Raw genomic sequence first — 20,819 nt, forward strand, 5'->3', positions numbered from 1 at the left:
ATTTTAGCTCCTGTGTACATCCCTAAACATGTGTAGCTCACCAATTTTTGAAGAAATTGAATCATGCAATAAGCATCCTTTCATGCCTAGCATATCCTGACGTGATATTTGGGATCATTAGTAGCCACATTGCGTGTAGCTGTATTTTGTTCATTTCCGTTGCTTTATGGTACTGAATGACTATTTCACAATTTTAAAATTCATTCTACTGTTCGTGGACATTTGAGTTATTTCTAGTTTTTATCTTCACATCTCTTGAGTATATACTTAAGTGTGGAACTGCTAGGTATGTGTATCTTTAGCTTTAGTAGATAAACCAAAACTGTTTTCCAAAGTGGTATAACTGTGCACTCCCATCAGCTGTGTGGTATTTTCCCCATTACTTCACCTCCTTACCAACCTTTGGCATTTGTGAGGTTTTTAAATTCTAGCCACTCTGGTGTGTTCTGGTATCTTAGTGTTCTTTTCATTTGTGTATCTGACTAATTAGATTGAGTTCCATTTGGCCATTTGTGAAGTGTTTGTTTAAATCTCTTGCATATTTTTCTCTTAGGTTGTCTTTTTCCCCTCTGTTTATTTGTATGATTGATACACACACACACACACACACAATATTAAAATTTTGTGTTGGTTGTTTGTTGTAAATATCTTCTCCCAGTGTGTGGCGTTCTTTATTTCTGTGTGATCCAATTTATCAATCTTTTTCTTCATGGTTAGAACTTATTGTATCCTGTTTAAGAAATTCTTCCCTGCCCTATCATAAAGATACTTTCCTATATTATATTCTAGAAGCTTTATTGTTTTGCCTTTTACCTTTTGTTCTATGGTGTACCCAGAATTGATTTTTATACATTATGTGAAATAGATGTCCTTTCATTTTATTCCATGTGGATATTAAATTGTCCTAGAATCATTTATTGAAAGAGACTGTCTTTTCCCCACTGTATAAAATGCTAACTTTGTTAAAAATCAATTGTCCATATATGCATGCATCTAGTAATGAACTCTCCATTTTGTTCCATTTGTTCACTTGTCTGTCCTAGTGTCAATACCCCATTGTCTTAATAATTGTATTTTTATAATAACTTCTGATATCCCATAAAGCAAGTCTTTTTACCTTGTTCTTCCTCAGTAGTGTCTTAGCTGTTTTTGTATTTCTACATTTTAGTATCAACTTGTCAAGTTATCCACGCACACATCACAAAGTTGTGATTTTTATTTGGATTTTATTCAATTGCTGGAGCAATTTGGGGAGAATTAACATCTTAAAATTTTGAGACTTCAAATCCATGAGCATGACATGTCTCTTCAATTTTTTAGATCTTTATTTTTTCTCAATAAAATGTTATATTTTTCTGTGAAGAGGTCTTGCACATCTTTTATGAGATTTAATGCTAGTATTTGATTGGTTTTCCTACTATTGTAAATAACATGTTTTACGAACTACTGTGTATCTAGGACCCTTATAAAACTATGTATTTGGCATCTTTGTAAATCTTTCTAAAATTATTTTATATCAGGGTTAGTAATTTTCACTGTGCCTCTAAATTCAGTGCTATGGCTACATCCTTTGTCACGGCCCTCTGATAATCTATGGATTTTGGTGGCGAGCAACAAAAACTGATTTTGGCTAAGTTATATAAAGATGAATTTACAAGAAGAATATAGGTGAGATCACAGATTTCTGGGTTCCTGAGGATCTGTTTTGAAAACAAGTGAGAACCAAGGCAGCCCTAAAGTCATAGGAGCGTATACTAAAGTTTCAAAGCATGCTGTCTCTGTGATGACTCTCCTACATCTGTTCTTGCTTATCCTTGCATCTTTTCCTCAGATATAATATTCACGGCACAGAGTATTTAATTTGCTGAATTTGGATCACTTCCTGACTCTCCTCAGGAGAAGAGAGGGGACATTTGGTCTTTGGGCTTCTTCACTAGGAAGTAGTTCCTGAGAATTATTTTTTTACCAATGCAACACACAATGGGAAAGAGAGCAAAATATAATCCTCAAAAGAAAATTGGATGCTTTTTAAGAAGAGAATTTGAATGCTGGAGAGCAAAACCAACAAATAGTCACTCCTCCTTAGAGGAAGATAATAGATGACAGTCTGATGCCCATCAGGTAGTTCTCTGTAAAGTTTAGTAGTAGATGCTTTGCTAAATATGGATATATACTTAATAGAATTTCTGGATTCACTACATTTCTCTCTATCTACATATGTGTATATATATATATAGATAGATCAATATATAGAGAGATAGATAGATAGATAGTGTGTATATATATATATATTCCACTATTAGCCCCTAGATTTTAATCTGTCAATACATGCTAATTTATAACAAAATATTTTAGTGAAGCAAAAGATTAAAGAATTAGGAAGTCAAGTCTTGGTATAACTATTTTAAGTTATTTTTCTGTAGAAAGTTATATTATAAGTGAACTAAGAGAAATCTATCTAATAACTTATTTTCTCTAGGAGTTAAAATGTATGTATATTTTTTTGGCAGAGCAATGAAGTTCAGTTAGGGTTGGTATTTAACCCCTTTTCCATTTCCAGGAATCCTCCAACTTCAACTGTGTTACTCACAAAATGAGTAACTTGCTGTGCAGGTGTTTCAAGATGTGTTAGGCTCGTGGAGATTAATTATATTTAGAGAGTGTTCATCTCTGTACAGGGCTAAATGCTATAATGCCATGGTAGTCTATTGTACTTTGAAGAGACTTCAGAGATCTTTTAGTTCAATCTCTACTTAAAGAAGGAAGTTGGTCTGTATACCTCTGGAATACAATTGCCTAGAATCCATTTGAAAGCTTCCTGGGATGAAGGATGGTACTCTTTGAGACAACCTTCTCTATTATTGGACAATATTAAAGTCACTTTCTACATCAATTCTTTAAGATCCCATGACTCTACTTACTTTTTATCTACTTTCTTTTCTGAATGTTATTTTGTTCATTCTAAAAATAATACATGTTCCTTAAAAAAGCCGTGCGGGTAGTAGAGAATTGTATGAAATAAAAAGTGAAACTGTAGAAGTTTCTTATACTGCTAAAGTAATTCTTCCTCTCTGCTATTTCTGCACTTCTGTCTAAGTTCAGCCTTCTGGAGCAAGGGGATATGTCTCGGTCTAGTCTTTCTTCAGATGACAACCCTGCAGGTGTTTGAACACAGCTCTCGTGGCCACATTGTTTTTTTCTTTTTCCTTTCTCACTGTGCCATATATTTTCAGTTGTTAAAGATGTCTATACCTAAAACATTTATTTTAAAAGAGAAATGGAATTGTTAAATATGCTTCCATAGTAACATTTGTATGACATTTGTGCAACTTGATTTTATTATTAAAATTCGGGACAGGACTGAATAGACTGGCTCGACATTCTGAATTGTTTCAGCTGTTACTGAATTTTTACATGAAACCTCAGTATGAATGCCTGTCAGTAGAGGAAATATACACAAATGGCATTTTTGTTTTGGATACTGATTCAATATAAAGAAATATCATTTTGTCATTAAAATGTTCTGTGTCTATATTGTTAAAAGTTTCTAAATAATGGAACTGGCAACTATAACTCTCCTTTTGATGAAATAAAATCCAAAGAAAGTATTACTTTAATTTGTAAAATCACTTCATTGAAAGAGTTTTAAAGCACCTACGTCAGTACATGCATCACCTTCTTAATGAATAAAAGTGTCGCTTCAAGGTCATATGCATGTAATCTAGTTCCCATGCAATTAATAATAAATATTATCACCTCTTCTAAGTAAGAAAGAAGTTCTTGTTGAGAAGGCTTAGTACAGCAAGAGAATGACAAAAAAATCAACTTATGCTCATGACTGCATCATTGAGATATATTTATTAATATTTTCCCCTAACTTGTATAATTTATGAGAAAGTGATCATAATATATAATTGCTCAGCAGCATATTTTTTAAACAGTAATGTATATTTGTGTTGCTAAATCTACCCTTCTTTTTAAAAAAGCTGCTAATTATTCCATAGCTTGAGTGTTCTAAAAATTAATTTATCCATTCCCCTTTTAATGAACATATAGGGCTTTCAATTATTTATAACAAATAATGTTGCAAAGATCTTCTTTGCAAATGTATGTGAATGTTTCTATAGTAGATCTCTTGAGCTGGAATTACGAGATTCAAAGTATGTGATTTCAGTTTTTGACAGACAATGCCAAATTGTTCACTAATGATGTTGTGATCTCCACTCACACCTTGCACGTTGTTTTGGAGCACTGGTTTCCTTAGATTCCCTCCAACACTCAATAATAAAATAATAATCTTAATCGTTTTATTCTGGGCAAGTTGTGATAGTCAAAAATGACGTCACGTTTTAATTTTCTTTCTTTTTTTTTTTGAGGAAGATTGGCCCTGAGCTAACATATGTGCCCATCTTTCTCTGTTTTATTTGGGATGCTTGCCACAGCATGGCTTGCCAAGCGGCGCATAGGTGTGTGCCTGGGATCCGAACCTGCGAACCCTGGACTGCCGAAGCGGAAGGTGTGAACTTAACCACTGCAACACCATGCTGGCCCTCACATTTTCGTTTTTAACTTTTTTGTTAAGGAGGTTGTAATTTGGGACCATTTGAATATCTTTTTCCTGGGAATATCCTTTCCTCACTTTTAATTGGGTTGTTTGTCTTTTTATTATTGACTTGTTGGAACCCTTTTAAAATTAGGGTAGTTATACTTTGCCTATTTTGTATGATGTAAACATCTTATTCCAGTGTGGTATTTCTTCTTTAACTTTATGTAGAGAGGCATTTTTTGACAGATTTTTTTTTTCCTATTTTTAATCTGTCCATCTTTATAGCATATGCTTTTCTGTCATGTTTAGAGCAGGCTTTACTCTAGGATTATAAATGGTTATTCTGTATTTCTTTTATTGATAATATTTCTTTTTCAACTGGGTGCCGAAATAGAAAAAAATGCAATATAATAATTGCTAATATATATTATGGGGTGCTTACTGTGTGGCAGGCCATTTCCTAAGTTCTTTATACACGCTAATTCATGTAATCTTCAAAGCTCTCTGATTAGGTAGGTTATTTTCACTCAGTAGATAAGGACACTGAGGCACAGAGAGATTGATTAACTGACCAGGGGTCACCGAGCGGGTAGGTAGTGAGTCAGGAATTAACTGTCTGCAGTCTGCCTCTTGTAAACCATGATTAATTACTCACTAATACAAATAGGGTTATTTAAGAATGATATTTGAATATCTCTGTTTCTAGCACTGTATTTCCTTCTGTGGGGAATATGGGAGAAATTTAAGTGCTTTTTCCTTTCACTTGAAATGCAGAACTAAGAAAGTAGTCCAGTAACTTGAGAAAGCAAAGGAAAACCAATCAGTAGATCGAGCAGTCGGAAAGCAAACTGTATCCTTCAGAAACGAGAAGCCCTTGGTGACAAGATTCACAGGTTATACAGCAGGAAGGTTTTGGTTTTTGAAGTCCTCTCTACCTCTCTCTGAAACATCAAAAATGCATTGAATCAAAGGGGAGTTTTGGAGGAACAGACAGAAGAAAAAAGGTCTTCTCAAATAAGAAAAAATACAATAACTCAATCTAATGCATCATGGCACCTTGGGGGTCATCTGAAACAATCACTTGATTTTAGCAAAGAAGAAAAAGAGATTCTTAGAGGAAAGTGATGTGCAAATGTCACTTGGTAAGGATTCTGGGACTAGAACTCAGTTCACTAGCTCCTGAATCAGTACACTTTCCACTGCCTCCAGTTTTTCTGCTGTGTATCCTTTACACTGTAGTGGCCTTGACTGAAATGATTTTTAAACTGCTAATTAAGCAATGACCCTACCTTGATATTTTAAGCAAGATATTTATGCTCATATTAAATTGCAAGAAGTGTGTAGCTTCAAGAGAGGAAAAAAAAAACAAACCCACCCCTGACCTTGTGAAGTCCTTCCTCTGTGGATTTGGTAGAAATTTCAACTCAGTTTCATCTTCTATATTTAGATACTTTAATAGCGTTCAAGGTTACCATAAGGAAATATTTCTGGCAGTATTTTTTTGCCCGCACAAGCTTTTTTTTTTTTTTTTTTTACTATACTATGAAATAGGAAAAAACCCCAAACAGATAGAACAGATGAAATCCAGAACATCTAATTAAAGAATATTTATGTGTTTAGAGAGGATCTTGACTATCATGCTAGATATAATTATTCCTCAACTTTCATATTTCCTTTTATTTTGATGATACCAGAGGATAGCATTTATTGAAACAGAAGGTCCAATGTATAAAATAAAATATCTACTTAAAAAATGTAGACAGAAGCTGATTATTTTTTTTCTCCTTTAATTTTGGGTAAGTTACAGAACGGTGACCATTATTAGATGCGATGCTCCCACTCACATCCTCTGAAGGGTATAGCCAATTCTAGTGATTCCTTTGAGCAGAGTTTCTCATGGACTTTTACTTAATGTTCTTTGTTCCCTTTGATTGGGGAATTAGATTTAGGAGAGAATCCTCTGCTGCTAAATAATGATGGTAACTGACTCCTGCTCAGTCTGAAATAGTCTTGTAATACGCCTCAGCTATCTGGTGTTTTATATTGAGAGCCAATGTAGTTATTTTATGGAATTTTCTGTGCCTTGGATTAATCTTAACCAAGAAAAGAAGAATGCTGGATTCATTCGCTCATTCATTCAAATATTTGTTCCTCTTTCTCTGTGCGAGTGGTTTGGTAATGATGGAGGAGAGTGGAGAGGAGAAAACGGTAGACTGGCGAAGAAAGGACACAGACTGAATCCAGAACATTGTCTCTGGAGTCAGACTGCCTGAGTCTCACCAGTTTACTAGTGTGACATTTGTCGAATTATTTAACCCCTTTGCCTTTCAGTTCCCTCATTTTTAAAAGAGGGGCAAAATGGTGTGGTAGAGGAAGAAATATGAGTTGATTCATGTAATGTAAATTTTAACTCTTTTTATATCTTTTTGAAGTTTTTTTGTTTTAAAATCTTTTTTGCAATAATTGCCTTTTAATTGAGTTTTGTACAAAATGGTATGACAGCTTACAAAGGAGGATCGTCTACAAAAATAATATGTAATAATTTTATGTTGTTCAGAGTTTTCAACATAGTATCCTAAACATGGAATTATTGAATCTTATGACAATTTTATGTCATAGCTATCTTGGTCATTAAAATCCTCATACAGATTAAGCCTCTTATTCCAAGTTACACAAACAGCAAGCAGCTGAGCCAGAAATGAAATATGGATATATATATATATATATATATATAAATTCTAGTGCATTCTCTTTTCATTTGTTACCATCTTGCCCAGGATCCAGGCACCTGATAGGAGGTAGAGAAAATGGAGATTTAAGAACATGTAAAAGATCTATAGATAGGAGCAATTACTCTTTTATAGTCATCAACTAATAATACTTAGTCTTTCCTTTCTTTTTATTTTGCCTCCAAAGGAGAAATGATGCAAAGAAATGTAATGAGAGAGGCTACATCCATCATTCCTAACTCACAGCAGACTGCTTCGGGTTTTTAGGGTCTTAATAAATTTTAGGTAATCTAGGTAAAAGATTAAAGTTGAGTAAGAGGCAATAAAAAGGACTTTTGATGTAAAGTTAGCCACTTTTAAGCTGTAGTCAAAATCTGAAAATTGTGAAAGATTCGGAGTGCAAAGGATGTATAATATTCAACAATGGGAGGCAAAGCCAATATGGGATGAAGATTTAATGTATAGTGTATCTGTATATAGGATTGAGAGTGTGTGTGTGCATTTGTTTAATTATATTGTAAGTTTAAATAGGTTAATTTAAAATTTATTTAAAATTTAAAATAAATTATTTTACAAATGATTATTGAAGATAAAACTGAGATTTTGTATTTCTTTAAATTTTGCTATGAATTGTATTGATTATTTTCTATATGTCTGTGAATTGTTTTAATGATTATATTTAATTCTTTCAGCAACATTGATCATATATTGAACTTTTTTCTTTCAGTTTTATTGAAATATACTTAACATCCAGCACTATATAAGTTTAAGGAGTACAGCATAGTGACTCGACTTACATATATTGAGAAATGATTACCAGTGAGTTTGGTTAACATCCATTGTATGGATACAAGAAAAAAAAGAAAAAAAGTTTTTTTCTTGTGATGATAACTTTTAGGATGTCTTCTCTTAGCAACTTTCAAATATTCCATACAGCAGCATTAACTGTAATCACCATGTTGTGCATTATATCCCCAGTACTTTTTATCTTATAATGGAAGTTTGTACCTTTTGACCACCTTCATCCAGTTCCATTACCCCTACTCTCCACCTCTGGTAACCGTAAATCTGATCTTTTCCTGAGTGTAGTGATTTTGGTTTTTTTTAGATTCTGCATATAAGTGAGATCATACAATATTTGTCTTTCTCTGTCCGACTTATTTCACTTAGCATAGTGTCTTCAAGGTCTGCTGATGTTACTACAAATGGCAGGATTTCCTTCTCTTTTATAGCTGAATAGTATTCCATTGTATGTATATAGATAGCTAGATAGATAGCTACATAGATAGATAGATAGATAGATAGATAGATAGATAGATAGATAGACATAGATATAGATATAGATATGACATTTTCTTTATACATTTTTTCTGTTGATGAACACTTAGGTTGTTTTCATGTCTTGGCTATTGTAAATAATGCTGCAATGAACATGGGGATGCAGGTATCTCTTCGACGTAGTGATTTCATTTCCTGTGGGTATATACCCACAAGTGGAATTGCTGGATCATGTGGTAGTTCTATTTTTAATTTGTGGAAGAACTTCCGTACTGTATTCCATAGTGGCTGCACCAATTAACATTCCCACCAACAGTGCCCCAGGGTTCCCTTTACTCCATATTCTCACTGGCATTTGTTATCTTTTGGGGTTTTTTTTTTCACGATAGCTATTCTAACAGGCTTGAGGGTGATATCTCATTGTGGTTTTGATTTGCATCTCCCTAATGATTAGTGATATTGAGCACCTTTTAATGTACCTGTTGGCTATTTGAATATCTTCTTTGGAAAAATGTATATTTAAGTCCTTGCCCATTTTTGAATTGGATTATTTATTTTTCTGCTGTTGAGTTGTATGAGTTCTTTATGTATTTTGGATATTATTCCCTTATTAGATATATGATTTGCAAATATTTTCTCCCCATTTATTGAACATTTTAAGTAACTAAACTGCACCATATGGGATGCAAAGATGAATAAATCACATCTTAGTTGGAGATTGATAATATTGAATGGAGAAGTATGCTAATCTGGGTTTCTCAATTGATTGTGTCCGTGCCCTCAAAATGCAGACCAAATAATTTTCACTAAGACACTGGATGGTAATTTATTTTAGTTATGTAAATACTCTTTTTGTGTAGAAGTCATGTTCTGACAACTCTAGCAGTCAAAACAAATTCATGAAGAAATACATGAAAACAGTTTCTTAATGGAAGACATACTGCAAAGTCCGTATAGGATTATAAAGTATTAGAACCACCCATAATGGCAGATAATATTTTTAAAATTATGTGTAAAATTATGTTGCCTAATTTGGTAAATTTGACATCACAAAATATTAACAGCATGGATTAGAGTAACTAAAAGCTGAAACACTGTGTCATGATTCCTTACGAGGAAGAAGACACAAGAAGCAACATGCCTGACAATGAAGCAAATGTCTTCATCGATCTTGCTACTTCCCGAAGGCATGACCTTACAACTGCTTAGGTTAGTAATCAATATTTCTAATGGCTATATTATCAAGAGAGAGGATCAATTATATATTTTAGTATTCCCTACTTTAAAAGAGGAAAGTATAGATGTTTTAAGAATTTTCTCAACAATAATTAGTAATTTTTAAAACAATGTTTTGTTGAATGAAGAGGTAAGCTTTATCTGGAAATAGAATTTTCCTCATAACTAGCAGTTACTGACTTTTTCTCAGTTAACTCAATTTTTCATAGAGTTTTCTATTCCAGTTTTTAGATTAAATAAAACAATTGTGCAAAATAAAGTGTCAAGGCAGCTAAAACTATTTTGTTATTTATTGCCTACTTCATAATTCTTGTATTTTTATTCATTTTCCTAAAATCATATCAACTTTTAAAAAGGAATAGCATCTCATGGCTTTTATTTTTCACTCTTTCTGCCTTCCAGAGCAGGAGGAACAAATACTTACTATATCATGCCTGCCGTATGCAAGGTCTTTGCTAAAGGCTTTGCAAAGCCACTGCCCTCACGGAGTTTGTAATATATCGGTGGTACTGTAAGGATGTGCTAAATAAAGTAAGAAAGCATAGTGGTTACAGGTACTGTAACCTTAGAAAACTTATTTAGCATATCTGTGCCTTAGTTTCCTCATTTATAAGATAGGGATATTGGTCCTCACTCAACAGGGCTTTATGAGGCTCACATGAAATAATTTGCACTGAACACTTAAAATAAGTGAAACATGCTAAGTGCTCAATAACTTGATAAAATAAGAGTGTATTATATGGGTTCAGAAGAAGGAGGTTACAGCTATCATCTTTAGGCTTCATGAAAAATGTGTTATCTGAAGTAGACCTTTAAGATGTGATTTTGACATGTGGAGAAGGCAAGGCTCTGAAAGCGGAGGCCATTTCAGATGGAGAGAGCCTCCACCTGTGTCACATTTAGGGAAGAGTCGTCCAGTTTCACTGGTGTGAAAAGTAAGCATGAAGGTATAGGATCAAACTGGTGGGAAATGTGGTTTTGGGCCCAGGGAGTGGGAGGGCTGCTAGGCCAATCTAAGAAGTTTCTACTTAGTTTAGAAATTGCAAAACAACCCAGGTATGATTAAATGATTAATCCTGGAAGCTGATATGATAAAAATTTTATATTAGAAAATTAATATATTTAGTTTGTTTAAAAAAAAAAGAGATTGGAGAAAGAGAGACATATTGTATGTTATTGGGAAAAAAAAAAACCTAAACAAATAAAGAAGTAGATTAGTGATAATAGGAGGAATTATGGATGGATATTAGACAATTAACTTTAGTTTGGGTTGAATATCTACTAGATTTTCTTTTTCCAATGTTGGTTGCAGGCTGAACAATAAAAATGCTTGGAATAATCCAAAGCAAATTTTCCGACATGGAAAATTTATATGTAATATATATAACTGGGGCTGGAGTAGCTGTGTTTCAGTACACAACTAGAACACTGGGTAAAACAGGTTAAACAACTGGTTTTAAACATTGGGCAATGGGAAATACAGAACTGTGATCACAGAGAGAAGAGAAAAATGGAGGAGAACCCTCTGATCACCTTGGCTTTTCCCGGAAAACATTTATTCTTTATTAAACATTTTGGTTTCAGTTTATTCAGTGAACATTCATACTCCATTAAATGCCCATTCATCTTTGTCTATACATGCATACTCTAAAAAGAAGAAAAAATGAAATAGTTGTTTTTTATTTTTTAATAAATAGTTGAAAGGAAGAAAATGGACCAGGGGATATAGAAACCTTCTTGCCTTGCACCTCTAGGAACGTAGGCGTTCTCTTACCGTTCCATGAATCCTGAAGCTTTTGCTCAGTTACCTTGGACCGCAACCCTGGATGCAGTCCAAGATTCATCAAAATGAAGCCAGCTTACTAAATGAAGGCCTTGTTAGCCCTATTCAACAGACTTTTTTCAGCTCACACTGACCTTACACACATTTATCAATGACCTGTTTGAGCTCTGCACTACCTCTGAAGCACTGAGTTGCTGACTTATGGTTGAGTATGTGATATATGTGATGATGCTTAGGAAAAGGCATAGCTCCCTTGATTAACAGGGACAGGAAATCACTAACAAAGATTTTTTTTTTCCTAGGGAGATTAGGGTTACATTTTTCTTTGCATATCTAGTAATTTATTCTTTGCTTCTGGACATTGTGAATGTTATGTTATTGAGTACTATATTTTGGTAGACTTTTCTTCTGACAGGCAACTATGTGCAAACCACATTGATCTTTAGGAGGCTTGTTTTAGGGTTTTGGGGGACAAGAGGGGGAACAGGTCCATCTAGCCTTTATTCTGAGCTAAATTTACCTCTGTTTCTAAAGCATGACCATTATGGGGTCTCTTATAAATGTCTCAGATAGTCAAACAGTTCTCCCATCTCTAGCCTGTTGGAATTCAAACATTCCCTAGCCTAGTGTGATGTCTGAAAATTGATCAAATTATAGCTTGCTGCTCATTCCCTAACTGCCTTGTGGGATTTCCCTCTACACGGCTCAAGTAGTCGTAACTGATGCCATCTCTCTGTACTTAGTAGTGTTCTAGGCAGAGAAATAATATAAAGCTACTGAAGGGTTAGATTCATGATTTCAAGGATCTTATGATCTCTCTCTTTCTTGTATTGTACCATATTGATACTTTGGTGCCATTTCCTCAATTGTTACATTGTTAAAGTAATAAGACCTCAGTTTTTTATACCACCCCATCCAAAGGAAATATTATGTGGAACTTCAATGCATAAAATTAAAGAAAAAAGGCAGATGGAAGGAGGTGTGAGCCTGAAACCCTTCAAACTCGAAACTCAGTGTTTTACTCATTTCTGAAATCTCCACAGGGGTCTTGGGTTCCTGCTGAGATCCTCAGACCTCCTTGGAACCTTATGGTCCATGAGCACATAATTTGAAAATCAGTGATGAAGGTAATTTTGCAGCAGTCTGCATTACTTTTTTTCTTAGGGAACTTAGCCCAAACAATATGGAAATCTAACTTGGTTTCGATACTAACTAAATGGGTTCATTTGGGTACTTTTAACGTATAAAAATCCTTTTTTAATGACTAAAAACTGAACTCATTTCAGTCCTGTGATGAAAATATCAGATCATCTAATGCATAATGTTATCCTCAGAACATCATTTATTCATGCATGCCACAGTTATTTGCTGACAGCCAGGAGCTGTTCTAAGTGCTGACGATAAAACAGTGAATGAGATAAAGTGTATGTCCTTATTAAATTTGCATTCGAGGGAAGGAGACAAAAATCGACCAATTTAAAAAGTTGATATGTAAATTATGTCAGGTGGTTATAAGTATATGAGGACACAGCACAGTAAAGGACTAGAATAAATGAAGGAAAATTCTTCTTTTAGATAGGGGATCAAGGAAGCTGAGGAGCTATATTTGGATAGAGATCTGAATGAAATTGAGATATTGAGTGAATCAAAATTTACCCTGCGCGTGTTCCAGGCAGCCAACATGGAGGTCATTAGTCAATGTGATGATGGTTGTATTCATGTAATGGGAACAGGAGTCTGATTGCAATGGGTAGGAGGATAGGAGAGGAGATGAGGAAGAGAGTAGGTATTGACAGCTCCTTCAAGGACTTTGGCTGAATTAGGGCAGAAAATCAATATCTGCTAAATAAATGGTGGAAAAGATGATCTAGCTTTCCTGTTTCATTATAATGCCATTTTAAATTGATGACATTTCAAAGATTAGTGGCTATCAAATTTTTCTAAACAACAAAATTTTTTATTCATTTTATCAAAGTATATCTTTTGTGGAGCCATCATCCATAAACAGATAGCATTACATCACTAGATAATCTCATGAAGTTGTTAGCTTGCACATCACTAGGTGATGTTATACTGAAATATTTATTGAGGATCTACGATTGCAAATGCTGTGCTAGAAGCTCTAGTATTTATGTTTATGTATAAAAGCATATACATATGCACTGACCTTAACCTTATGATCCACTTATTCTGGGAATAAATGAAAAATATGAGTGGAGAAAGAAAAAGAACACATAGCAGTCCATGAATATTCTACCAAACTTCTTTCTTTTGTTTTGTTTGTTTTTGTTTTAATCCAAATGATAGAGCAGCATCTGCCTGTGGTGATCAGAAGGGGTTGGACTGTAAGACTTCAGATGACGCCGAGAAGGATTTTGGTAGCTGAGAAGGTATTGGGTAAATTGGATAGCGCAAAGAAAGAATTTTAACAAGGGACAGAGGTAATGCGAAGGCAGGAGAGTATGAGACATATTCAAGGCACAATAAACGATCTGATTGGATATATGTAGAGGAGAAAGGACAGTGAAAGGGAACTAAAAGGTATTAAGTGCTTTTTGTGCCCTAAAATTATCTCAATAAACTTGCAAAATCCATCTAAGTATTATAATTTTACTAATGAAGAAATTGAGGTGAAAAAGTAATATACCTAATAAGTGGTAGATAGAATTAGCGTTCCAAAGCATATCTCTCTGGCTCTGAGGTGTCTTTTCTGCTGGGCTTTACTGTCTCTTAGGTAAATCCAGGAAGAAGGATTGGGCGTAGATTTTGGTGGGTCTTCGATGCTGAGTTAAAAACTTTAAACTTCATTTATTAGATAACAAATAATATTAAATAATATCGAAGGCTTTTTGAATAGGCATTGGTACAATTAGAAGTGTGCTTTAGAAAATTAATCAGGTGGCTGAGTCTAGAACTGATTGGTATGGAGAAATCAGGGTGGAACACACCAAGCTTAAGTCAAATGTAGTCTTGTAAGCGAAAGGTATTGAGAAGATGGCGGCCATGATGGTGTGCCATTCAGCACTCTCTTACAGAAAGACCTGGCTGGTTAGCTGTGAGTTGTATAGGTAGTGAACAGCTTCCAGCTGTTAGTGCTTTCATGCTCTATACTGGCTTTCCACCCAAGGCTGAGTTTTTTCCTGGGCAGCTCTCTACCAATGACTGAGTGTGTCAGGGGTTCTGGAGCCTGGCCACTTCTGGCTACTGTGGGATTCCTGTAATGGGCGGTCTTTGCTCCCACTAGTTTAGCTAAGACTTTGTCAGATCTTTACTTAGTTTGAGGTTCTCCTTACTGAATTCTGTTTCTCCCCTCCCTCCATCTCTTTTCTTTAAACATTTTTTTCAGATCTGTATCATAGTCTGAAAGTTTCCCTACCCAATCTTCCTTCTTCCCCTTTTTATCTTCCGCAGATATTATCTCCAACAACTCTCATGTTCAACTAACTCCATCTGAAAAATGTTTGTCCTAGGAAAATTAAAGTGTGAAAATCAAAAAGTGAAGACGGATGCTAAAGGTCTTGTTGAATAATGATGATGATGAAGATTATGATGCTGCTAATAGTAAGACTGACTTTAGCATCACTTAAGTTTTCTATAATCTCAGCTAGAAATACAGTTTATCAATGTGCAGTTTCTAGAACTGACAATGTAGCCAAAGAGATGGAATCTAAGAGAGAAAAAGTCAGAAAAAAAGGAGGCTCAATGATAGTAAGAGGAAAACTGTGCCAACAGACAGAAGAGAGTTTCAGTGAGAAGGATGGAATCAATACCATAAATGCTGCCAAGCTGTCAAGGGGGGTGAACACTGCAAAAAGGTCATGTTACCTGTTCTTTTCGTTTCTGAAATGTGACATTGTTCTTAAATGTGAGCATGAAAGGCTGTAAACAACAAGGACAAAAAAGGGTCACTAATGTCCTAGGATCTTGAGTCTAGAACTTAATGATGTCAAAAACCCTGAGGAAATAACACTTCTCCTCTGAAACAATAGGTATATCTTTTCTATAAATATTTTTGATAAGGAGCTAATATAAGACATAACCAACTGTAGTTAAGACACACAGATATTCATTATTAGAATGAATACCATTGATCACAAAACAGAAACTTTGAAGATACAAACATACATACACACACAACACACACACACACTCACACTTAATTTGCATTTGTCTTCGTGATTCTGGCTAGTTTGCATTCATTTCCCACCCTGGTTGAAGCAAATGGAATTAAACATACTATCTCCTTAAGTTGGTTTATACCTGTATTTTCTTGAATGTGACTTTCAGATTGGTGTTACGTATAGCATCTGCCTTATTTCAGTTATTTAAAACTATGTTCAGAAAGAGGAAGTAGAAAAATAGGGTTTTGAATAATGGCTTTACTTGTCCAATATTTAGCCCAATTAGCTATGCCATTTTCTTTAGTGATTTTCACAGCTGACCTACAGTCTTTACCATGCAAAGTCATGTGCTCTTTTTTATGTAATACAATCATTTTAATTATGGTCTTAACTCTGTCCTATGTTATTTGAAGCTAGACATACTCATTAGGAAGGAGTAGTGTATTTCCAAGTACAATTGGGCTATAACTCCTGTACCTGCTGTGTGTATTCAGAGAACAGTTCTCCAACTGTGGTATTAATATTACATTATTTATCATAAAGGAAATTTGCCGACTTATTTCAAATGAAAGGCCAAGATTATGCCCTACAGGGATAGTAATGGCATTTTTTTTGTCTAAAAGTATTGATGTAATTATTTCTTTAATGATACCAGGAGAAACATGTGGCTGCCTACATTACCATTAGCATGATTCTGCTTTATACATATATTGTTATGTTTAAAACTAATTTTTAAATCTTATAGCTGAAAAGTTTTATGTAAAATTATTTTATTGATCATAAATGTTAGAGTGTTGATAATACTGACATATTTTTATCTAGTATTTTTTTTATTAATTCTGCTAAGGACATATACAAAAATTGTGACATAAAACACCTTACTTATTAATGATTTATTGGGTTTTAGTGCTAACTAAGCATGTTTAGTTAAACATGCATTAAACAACGGGGAATTGATAGGAGTACTCAAAGGGATTTCTCCATAGTACTGCTATTCTAGGATTGAATATTGAGGTTGGAAGTAAGAAGGTCTCCATTGACAGGGAGCCTTCTGCTCTTGGTGTCTTAGGAGAGCATCCTGATCCTAATGCTTTAGTTGCTGCTGATTAGCACTGAGAAAAAGCTGAGTCACCTGCCATCCTTTCTGCTATATGCAGCTGTTGTTAATATTGAAGAACTGGCCTGAGCCGTCTGTAGCCAACCATGATTGTCGTAGACCTTCGCCAGAGAAGTTTAGATCCCCTTTCATTCATTAGATGTACCTAATGCCGATGTTACCGTGTTTGATAAGGTCTGATTGAAGCTTTGAAATAATGTGAAGAATTGCCCATATCTACTGGTTGGCATGGTAGATTTATATCCTTACTCACAGCATCTGAGAGGCAACCTCCACTTTGACATTCCCAACCATAACATGGTTGTGTTTAATGTTGTGGGCCAAAGTATCACCCAAGATAAGGTGTCTTAGAGGATATACCAGCTTATTTCCTCATTTCCTACTGAGCTCCTGAGAGATTCAGTCCAGATTTTAGTAGTCTTCTCCTCCCCTTCCATATATATATACTTCACTTTTTGTGTTCATGGTCTTATAAAACCAAGGTTAAAATCCCAATCCCTATTACTAAACAGGAAGAGGTCTACTGCTTTTACCTAAAAGGATGTGCATTTTCTTAGGAAGAGTAGAGCTCTATAAAAGAGTCCTGGTTTGTGGGGATGTGGGAGCTAAGGAAAGCTGGTGAATGTTAAAGGTTTCTCTTTGTGCCACTTTTACACAGTCATCTGTGTTCCAATATCCAGTTTCTTTCATGCAGCCAAGAGATGGAGTGACATTTGTATCTGTATACATTTTTGGTTTGAGTCAGTTTCATTCATTTTCTGAAACTTGGTTTGTCACTAAAAATGATTTCTGACCACTTATTCATTAATTAGTTCAGCCACAAGATATAGTTTGCTCTGGCTGGTTAACAAGCCACCAGAAGGAAGCTGGTGAAATCAGTTAGTCACTAGACTTCAGATATAGAGAAAATCTGTGATTGGTTGAATTTGTCACATTGATTAGCACCACAAGGAGGATTGGGAGTTGGAATTTAAAATATCTACAGAATGTATGGATGTGGGAATATAAAATATGCCAGTTTTTGTAGTTTGCTGCAACATTTCCCCAATAAATACCTCTGGAATGAGGACCAGAGCTTCTGGTTGCAGGAATCAACTAAGAAACAGGATAGAATGGTCTTGCAGTCTTAAGGTCATTTTGACAAAGCCAAGTCGTTGAGGTGTATGAATGTGTATATGATCTTTTGAAAAAGAGCTTGCAAACTAATGTAGAATTCTCAAGTGAGATCCTATTGAGATGTAAGCCTGCTCAGCTATCTGAATGCAGGTCCAGCTAATGTTCATACCATTCCTTTAATAAGGTAGCAACTAGTTAATATTAAAGCATAGCCACATAGATTATGAACTTCTCAACTAGATTGACATCTCTTCTAGTAGGATATAAGCATCTCAAATTTTTCTTATATTTCTTCCATTTTCTTTCCCTTGGCACCCAGAATTCAGCCTTTTTTATTACATTTTTAAAACTTCATTTGTGATACACAACTGCTAAAAAGTTTATTTTGCTTCTCATCTAGATAACACGTGAATCAGTTTTAGTTTAAATAACACATACTATGTATTCTCCCCAGCGCTCTGCTTAGTGGAGAATCTTGTACTCAAGAATGCAGTCTAGTTGAAGTGATAATAAAGGAACAGATGCCAACAACAAAAACAAACAAAAAAACATGAAACTCTCTTGACCAGAGGAGAGTTTACTTCCATTTGGGGCATGAAAGGAGATGTAAACTTGATCAGCATGTGCACTAAATATATAAAGTTTTTTATTTTTTTTTTACAGTAAATTGCGCTGGTCCTGAGAATGCTAGCTCTGTACAGCACTTAATTTAATGTTTTCTGAATACTATATGGTAAGTTAGGGTATGTAAATGGTCATTTAGATAGTTAGGACCAATGGTATATTTTTGTTTAAAGTATCCATGTTTGTTGAATATACCTTTAGAACTTATCACTCACTTGTCAGTTCTCTGTTTTACTTTGTATAATTCTAACTGGAGAGTACTTTGGAAACCATTTCCTTACGGCGTTTTATTCCAGTCCTCCAAGAACATGTTTAAGAAAATTACCAATTTTCTTTACTATGTTTGAATCTATCTGATATTCATTTTTTCTTCTATATTTATTATTCATGACAATTGCTTATATCAAAAAATAGAACATTTTGAATAAGTTAAAAATAATTCCTATGATAAATTAAAAATTAAAGGTTAATTTATTGTTCTTTTTCTTAATAAAATATTCCCAAGCTAAATATTGGATTACTGGGAGTGAACAAAAAAATAAGTTCTAGAAACACCTAATAAAGAAAGTAAAAGCTATCTAAACTATTCAGGCTTGAGAAACACACTGAAGTAGTTCAATTATTGTATGTTCTGAAAGGTATAGGAAAGACAGTGAAGTTGTCTCTTTGGACTTAATGAAAGAGACAAGGAAGAAGAGAATAATGTGAGCTGAAGTTTAATCTTAGAACAGTGATGAGGGGACAGATTCTAATACTTTCTTCCCGGCCATCTATAGAAATGTATGTTGCTAGTAGCGTTGTTTCTCAAACTGAAGCCCATACAGCACCCTCCTTTCACATATTTGTGGGAATCGCTTAATGTTAAAATTTTCTGTTTTTAATTCAGTGATAATCTTTGGAAAATTACTACAAGCATATTCTGAATCACTGCTTGGCTGTTATGTCAGAATACCAGATTCCATGCCTGTATTTGCATTTGTTTTTAGGTCTGTATTGTACTGTGTTGCGTGTCTGCTTTAATTTTGTAGCCAATAACAGAAGAGAAAGATACTTAAGGTGTAAAAGATGCACGAGAACTAAAAACCAAGTCCTAATAGTGTCATGGGATTCTGCTCGGGTGTAGTTTGAATAGAGAGAAACAGAACTAGTTCCGTAGCCCTCACATAAGCAAACTGAATTCAAAAGACCCTGAAATATGGTGGCCAGTTCATTTTCAGGTAGTACGCATTGATTTAGTTCAGCATAACAACATTATTTGTTACTTTTTATTAATGTGAGTGTTAACGTATTTCATTGCTTTATAATATAAACTGTATTTGTGTTTTGTGTTTTGTGTTTTGATTTTATAGTTGCTAAAGACCTGAAAGCTTAATGAATCTATACCTCATTTTATGTTGTAGATTTTAAATTTTATTTTATTAAGATATAATTTACATACAGCAAAATTCATGGCTCTTATATATACAGTTTAATAGGTCCTGAGAAATACATACATTTGTATAATGTACATCCCTATCAAAGTATTACGACATATCACACCAGAAAATTCCATCCTGCCTTTTCCAGTCAAGCCTCCTTCTCTAAGACAAGCACTTTTCTGATTTCTGTTACTGTGGATTAGTTTTGCCTGTTCTCGTATTTCTTATAATGGGATCATGGGGTATGTGCTCTTGTGTGTTTGTCTTCTTTTGCTCAGCAGATTCATCCATCTTGTTGCATTATCAGTAGTTCAATTCTTTATTTTTTTAAGACAAATGTTTTTAGATCAGTTTTAGGTTCACAGCAAAATTGATGGGGAGGTACAAAGATTTTCCATACACCCTCTGCCCTGACACATGCATAGTCTCCCCCATTATCAACATCCCCCACCAGAGTGGTACATTTGATACAGTTGATGAACGTACATTGTCACGTCATTATCACCCAAGGCCCATAGTTTACCTTATGGTTCGTTCTTGGTGTTGTGCATTCTATGGGGTTGGACAAATGTACAATGACATATACCTATCATTAGTGTATTTTACAGAGTATTTTCACTGCCCTAAAAATCATCCGTGCTCTGCCTGTTCATCCTCCCCTCACCCAACTCTTGGCAATCACTGATCTTTTTACTGTCTCCATAGTTTTGCCTTTTCTAGAATGTCATATAATTGAAATCATGCAGTATATAGCCTTTTCATATTAGCTTCTTTCACTTAGTAATTTGCATTTAAGTTTCCTCCATTCCTTGTCATGGCTTTATAGCTCACTTCTTTTTAGCCTTGAATAA

General features: G+C 34.5%; 1 protein-coding gene across 2 annotated transcripts in view; it reads left to right on the top strand.

Annotated features, from left to right (window-relative positions):
* The window catches only part of KCTD8 (potassium channel tetramerization domain containing 8), a 255,296-nt gene that overhangs the window by 98,513 nt on the left and 135,964 nt on the right, over positions 1-20,819 (top strand). The gene's annotated exons all lie outside the window — the stretch shown is intronic.

Source organism: Equus przewalskii, chromosome 3, assembly GCF_037783145.1.
Source record: "Equus przewalskii isolate Varuska chromosome 3, EquPr2, whole genome shotgun sequence".
Lineage (NCBI taxonomy): Eukaryota > Metazoa > Chordata > Mammalia > Perissodactyla > Equidae > Equus > Equus przewalskii.